Below are 7,179 nucleotides of genomic sequence, written 5' to 3'. Positions count from 1 at the left end.
CAGAGTTGTGTGTGTGTGTGTGTGTGTGTGTGTGTGTGTGTGTTGGGAAACAGGGCTTTGGGTCTTCTCTTTTTGGCTTCTTATCAAGCCACCATGGCATTGCCTTGTGGTCAGCGTCCTGGCCTGCTTTGGATGACGACTCCAGCAGGTCCCATCAGCCTTTGTTAATATCCACTACTGTTAGAATCTCTCTGGTCTCAGGAGATGAGACTATTCTGATCATGAGGTTCCATACTATGAAACCAGACTATGAGGTTGTGGGCTATTTTGCTCCATCCCAGACATGCAAGAGACCCTTACCATAACTTCTCATCACATAAGTAAAATCAGGTTGCAAGTTCTGACAAGGCATGATGGAAATTTCAGGATTATAAGAAAAAAAGTATAACCAAGAAACCTAAAAATGCTGTTAGAAATGGCTCCTCTCTGAGATCATGGGTTTGGACTCATTCTTGTGGACTCTTGCATTGTAGCCCTGTCTCTGTGTATCTGGTCAGTTTGCTCTCACTCTCTATAAGTCCCCACAGTTTTTCTACATTTTCTAGAGTCAATGCCTCTCTCCTACTCATTGTCTCCCTGCTGGGTTTTATGCCTTCCACACTGACTCTCACATTAACAGGATTTCCTTTATAGCCCAGATGGACAATTAAATCAGAAGAAGCCAGTTAATCATTAGTGTGCTCTGGATTATTTCTAATAGCACCAGTAGCACATTCCAAGATGAATGCCATCAATCTAGGTAAGTACTCATTTATGGGTACTTTATGGTGGGGCAAGCAGTTCAGGGTGAAGATTTTACCTGGATATGTCCTTCCTGCAATCTGAGTCATTTCTAGATTTCCCACAAGAAACTCCTTGAACAAAAAATACATCTCTACAAGGATAAGACATAAGTTGCACTCTAAATCTACACTTGGAAATGAAACATTTTTTCTATGGAAGTTAAGATTATAGAATGCAACTGTAGAGAAAGAAAACAACTTTTCCTCTACCCTCTTATGTTGAGTAACTGGGGTCTATTAATTAAACTGACAGAAGGCAGATTCATAGGAGGAAAAGTTTATTTTTTATGCACACAGTGGTCCTCACCGAAAATAATTGAAAACCCTAAAGAGGTAGTTAAATCTGGGATTTATACACCATTTTAACAAAGTGTAATAAGATATGGAGAAGAGACTAAACAACAGAAAAGGGGATCCTGGGCTTCTGGAGTGGTGTAAGTTGTGGGAAATTGACATGAAATGTATGGTAAATAAGGTAAATGAGAGTTGATTAGTAAGGCTTGTTATGCAGTCTCAGGTGGTAAGAATTGTATGGAAATTTCCTTTTCAAATGTAAATTTCCTTTATATATATACATGTATATATATGTGTGTGTATATATATGTATATATACACATATATATTATGTATATGTATATATTATGCTCTGCTTTTAGGCAGAAAGTGGAGAGGACAGAGAGCTCCTCCTGTGTTTGATGTTTAACTGCTTTCAGCTCAAAATAATCCTATGCAAGTAATCCTTTGGCAAATTCTTTGCCGAAATTATCCTTTGGTGAGTGGTATATTTGAGGGTGGCATATTCTGCCCTTCATCACCCAGTGGCGTGCTTTAAGTCAATATAATAGTTCACCATAGGCATTAAAAAAAAAAGACTACACAAAATAGAAATGATCAAAGATCTGTGTGTGGTAAGTGAAATTGTTTTGTGAAAAAGCTGTGTGTTTAGTACTGGGTCACATGTTAAATGTAAAATATATTTCTCAGAGAGTATCTATTAAAATGTTTGAAAAAAAGTGGCTTTCATGAAACAACTCATCTAAATGTGCAACCTTAGCCAAAACAAAGGCAACCATTTCTATTGTTATTTTTCCCTGCAATTTCTCTGCTTGAGCCACAACTTCTCAGGCATCTATCTCTGTCCTCTCTCTGCATCACATTTGCATGACTAAACATACCCAAATGATTTTCCTAAAAGAGTGGAATTCCGAAAGGAGTATTAGTCTCAACTTCTAGAGAAAAAAAATCATTGTATCCCACCTCTAAATAAGTTATTTCCCCCTCCAGCTTCTACTTATCAACACTTCCATAAATTTGTGAGCCAAATTTTAATTATGGGGCCCTAAATACATTATTTTACCCTGTTATCCCACATATGTTTTCATAAATTCATACCTTGATTTCCAACAAGTATAAACACCTTGAGAATAGATATCCTATTTTCATTTATTTATATTTTCCATTGAAAAGGTACCTACCAAATATAATTTATAAAGGCCATAACAAGATGAGTGGAATCCAACAATTACAATGCAGATTAGCATCACTGAGAAGTTGATGAAATGTCTGAGGCAGTAGAGCTACAACACTGAGGTGCCAGGAGCCATCTGGATTAGCGAATCTGTCCTTGTCCAGGTAGTGTTTGGTGCCATCCGGTGGCTGTTGTCTGCTCCATTTTAAATATTGCTGGAGTCAATTCCGGGTCCCTGGGACTGACTGGATATCAATTTCATAACCATAACAGAAATTTGAAGAATCTTCAGGTCAGCTGGTACACACTTCATTGATAAGAGGAATACGAAAATCTGGAAATGGTCAGACCCAACCTCTACCTCTTGGTTTGCAGACCACGGTTTTCACTTTTTCTCTACCTGGCCCTGTATTTCCATCCTCACTTCCTTTCTTGTCACCCCCACTGCTGTGTTTGAGAAGATGGGGCCAGAGGACCAAAACTGGCTCCATTAAATTTTAGTTCTTGTTATAAAGGAGTGTCATAGTACACATCATCAAATTAAAAAAAAAAAAGATACAGACTTAGTAAGGAGAGACTTTATTCGGAAAGAATATTGCAAAGAGGAAAGGATGGGGGAGAAACTACCGCAGAGGAGAGGGGTTATTGCAATAAAAAATGCTGTGGTATAAGATCTACTAGCATCTCAAGAACCAGGCAAAAGAGTTTCTTTTAGAGGGAAGAGTAAACAAGATTAGAAATAACGGGATGAGAGTGGCATGATAAGAATCCTTGATCAGTGGACGCTTTACCTAAGACTAGCCCATTTTCTGTGAAGGCCCCTTAGGAGGGCCTGTATGCTGGCTCAGGCTGGGTGGGGGGAGGACCAAAGGTCCCTGAGGGGCTCAGGAGAAGAAGAGAATCTAATCAAAATGGTTTACAAGCATTTTGTTCTGATTGATCAGTGGGAACATGCAGTTAAGCTAATCATTCTGAAGGCCAAGAATAGGAATCTGGAAGATCTGTGTCTGGACTTGTTATACCTAAACAAGGGGCATCTTAAAAATTATTTATCTTACAAATTGTTTGCCATCATAAATAATAGATGAGACACTAAAAAAATCCCTAAAGTATATTCTGAGGAATTATGTAAATTGCTAAGAAGAATGGTGAACTATGGAATAAGAAACATAAGACAAGCATTGGCTAAGAGCATATTTATTTTTAAAAATATGGCACTGAATCGTTTATACATTTTATTTAATTAACAGGATCTGTGAAGAAAATCTTTAAGAGGAAATTTTTTGGCACTCTTATACATATGCTACCTGAATTACCAAGCTACAAAGCCAATTTGTCAAAATCTAAGAAAGGATTACAGAAATATTGACTTTCAATTTTCCTTCTTTATTTTTATCCTGCTTGCCTCTGCTTCCTGTCTTTCTTTCTTAGGTTTGCCTGGTAACAAGGAAAACTCTTGAAATTTATTATGAAAATTTTGCCATAAAAATAGACAGCTTCATGTTTATTAGTAGTGAGATTTTAACTAATGACAGAAATAAGGTCAGTAAGGAATCAAAGAGAATAATTTTGAAAGCATGTGGCAGTGCCTGGTTATGAATCAGTCAGTGGCTTGAGCAAATTGAGAAAATTAGTAGAAAAAAGAAGCATTGAATTTAAATCATTAAAATGAGAATTTAAATCTTGAATTAATGAAAATGATCTGATGTAATGGAGAGATTATTTTCTAGCTCCCAAATATTATGTACGTGTGGGGAATGAAAAGCCTTCTCTATAAATAAAGAAACCTGTGATGATATAAATTAGCAGAATCACATGAGATTGCAGCTAGGGAGAATACCACACAGACAGTTCTCAAGTGGCGTTTTGTTAGGGATAGAGAGGGCATGATTTTCATTGCTTATTGGCTAGGCTAAAAAGTTCTTAGGGCAGAATATCAGGAGTAGGGTGAATCTTTGAGTTGATTGATTTCTTAAGGCCAGAATGAAGGCAAGTGGGACAAAATTCCAGGCAAAGAAGAAAGCATTGTGCAAGTCACAATATACAGCTTGGTTAAAATTGTCAAAGTATGGGAAGCAGTTGTTCAGATTTTAAGAGATTAAACAATGTATCACCTTGAAATTTAAGGATCAAAACCAGGGTTCAGGTTTCATTTCATTATGTATTTTATACTTTTTATACTTTTATACTTTTTATACTTTTCTTCATCAGCAAGTACAAAGGCAGTTTGAGCTCATAGTCAGAATGTCATCCAAGATCTAAAGCAACTTAGAGGCTTCTATTGGCTTGATATTGATGCAACTGAGCATACCTTTATTTTATTCATTACATCATGTAGCACCTAAATGATTGGATCATAAAATCTGATGATACAGTAAGATGAACTGCCCCAAATCTGGATCATCAATAAGACAGTCAATGGAATGAAAATATAGAGGGGAAAACCCCCCTGACATTAGTGTTGGTGACCAATGAAGGATTCCGCTGAGATGTCAGAATCTTTGAGAAGTTTCTACAGGGAGCGCTCATGGGAGGAAACTGAGGTAGTTCATTGAAGGTTGGCTTCCAGCAATCTTTCCAAATAAAAATAAAAGCCCACAGGAAACATGTAGAGCAGCCCTTGAAAAAAAATCCCCCTTAAGCCTCTTGATTTAAAGAGCCCAGGAATGGGGTTGAGCACTAGCTATCGGACCACTGGGGAAAGTGTTTGATATTTATTTCCCAGTGCAGAAGAGCTGCACATCAAAACTGTGGTTCACTGAGAGGCCAAAGCAAACAGAAAAAGAGCAGAGGGTTGGAAGCTTAACCCCGTCGGCGCAGAGCAGTCTGGGAAGCTTTGGTTTTAAACATCAGACACCAACTTGCAATGATGTAAGCAAAACATAAAATTAGTAAGATATGAGGTCACTGGGTATGCTGACAACCTGGGATTATAAAACAGGCAGGAAACAGGTTGGGGGTGCAACACTGGGCACAGTGGCTTGTCCCTCGGCTGCCTCTGGCCATGGGAAGGAAGGCCACTGCCGGTTCTGCTGCTTCTCTGGCTTCTGGAAACAGTGAGATGCTGTTTTCTCAAGTAGCTGAACGTGTTTCTGACGGTACTTGCTTCTTCTTGTCTTTGACTAATGATTCAAGAGCCCGGGCAAGTATACTTGGTTGTCCAAGCCTCTCTAAGGAGAAAATAATAATAATAATAATAATAATAATAATAATAATAATAACCAAATTGAAGTTAGGTTGTTTTGCTGAACCAGATATTCTTTTAAAAAAACAAGTTTCAGATATGCTCTTACTGAACACGTGATCAAACTTAGGAACTCATGAATGGAAAGTCCGTGACATACAAAGACCAGTGCTGAGAATGAAAGCCAGTTAAACATAACATTAATCACAAATCGTTTCTTTAAAAAAAAAAATGTACAATAGAAAAGCAAACATAAAAATAACAGTTCTTTATATATAACACGTGCAAAATAAATAATAATAATAGTGACTAAAGTTCCACTTTGTGGGAGAAAATGAGTGAGAAAAAGTAAAATTATGCTCATTTCTTTCTATAATATAGATTATTGGTATAAAATTTATACAATGAAGTGTCAGATATTCTTTCATGATTGGTATTGATAATTAGAAATATATTGATTAATAATTTATTTGGGAAAAACTTGTGAGAGAAGTAGTGACAAGATAGATCTTTCAAATTTATGGAGAAAAACATCAAAGACAATACAGTTCATTAATGAAATGGTACAGCACTAAGTATGAGAAGCATAAAAATAAAAAAAAAGTGAGATAGGAACTAAATGAATGAGAAGTAATGTTGTGAAAATAAAGCAAGCCTCATTAAAAATGGACTGACAGCCAGCCCAGCCAATGAGAAGCGCCACACGCAGCCAATGAGAAGCCACCACCACCTTGAACGCTTTGAAGCTGCTTCTACCAGCTTCCTTCTTTTCTCCAGAAAAGCAAAACCCTCTCCTCTGTTCTCCAGACCTGCCTACGGTTTGTCATAGTTTGCTTGTCCCAAACTGCAATTCTCTGCCATTCCTGAATAAACTCATTTTGCTGGTAAAATAGCTGGCTCTATTGTTTTTTTTAAGGTTAACCATGTGAACTCATACACTTTTCTATTCAAAGCCAAACTATTTTAAATTGAAAACATATAACGGACATTTGGTTGCATTTCTAATACTTATTTACCCTCTCCTTCCTAGCAGAATCCACTTATTTTTAAGATATCCATATTATTCCCTCACTCCTGAGGATAATCCTGAATAATTTAAACCGATAGGTGCACAGAATTGCCTCTAAGCTGTTATTAGTCCACTCATGAGCACACGGTCTAAGTTGGGACAATGGAATTGAAGGGAAGAAATTATAGCTGTGCTAAAGATGATCTTAAAACTATAAGGAGAATAAGATTTAGGATGAAGTCACTGCTAAGGTGTAATAGTGGGAAGATGGAAAGGTCACAGGTCCTTAATAATATAATTGAGCCTGGATTATCCCACCTAGTTTCCCAAATATGTGAGATAATAAAAGTGTATATCTTTGAAGCCAGAGATTCCTATTATTTTGAGCCAAGAACAAAACTCAAACTCTAAGTCTAGTTTGCTCTCTACAGTCAAAAATCAAACTCCAATTATATGTTAGCTACAAATAATACATATTTTTAGTAGGGGTTTGGTTAAAGTGTAATGGACATATATAGTAGAAAAGTATGTAGCTATTAAAAGTAATGAAATAGATGTCACCCAGAAAGAAGATCAAGTTAAGTGACAGGCAAAGTAAAGACCAGTGTGTGTATTTTGATATTTCTGTAAAAATTATATGTATAATACATTTTCTTCTATAGTTAGTGAATATTTCTGGAAGGATTAACTAGAAACTGTGACATTGTGATGCATGGCTGGAGACAAATTTGCAAAG

This window comes from Panthera onca, chromosome B1, assembly GCF_046562875.1.
Source record: "Panthera onca isolate mPanOnc1 chromosome B1, mPanOnc1 haplotype 2, whole genome shotgun sequence".
In the NCBI taxonomy this organism is placed as follows: Eukaryota; Metazoa; Chordata; class Mammalia; order Carnivora; family Felidae; genus Panthera; species Panthera onca.
This window is presented reverse-complemented; position numbering follows the sequence as displayed.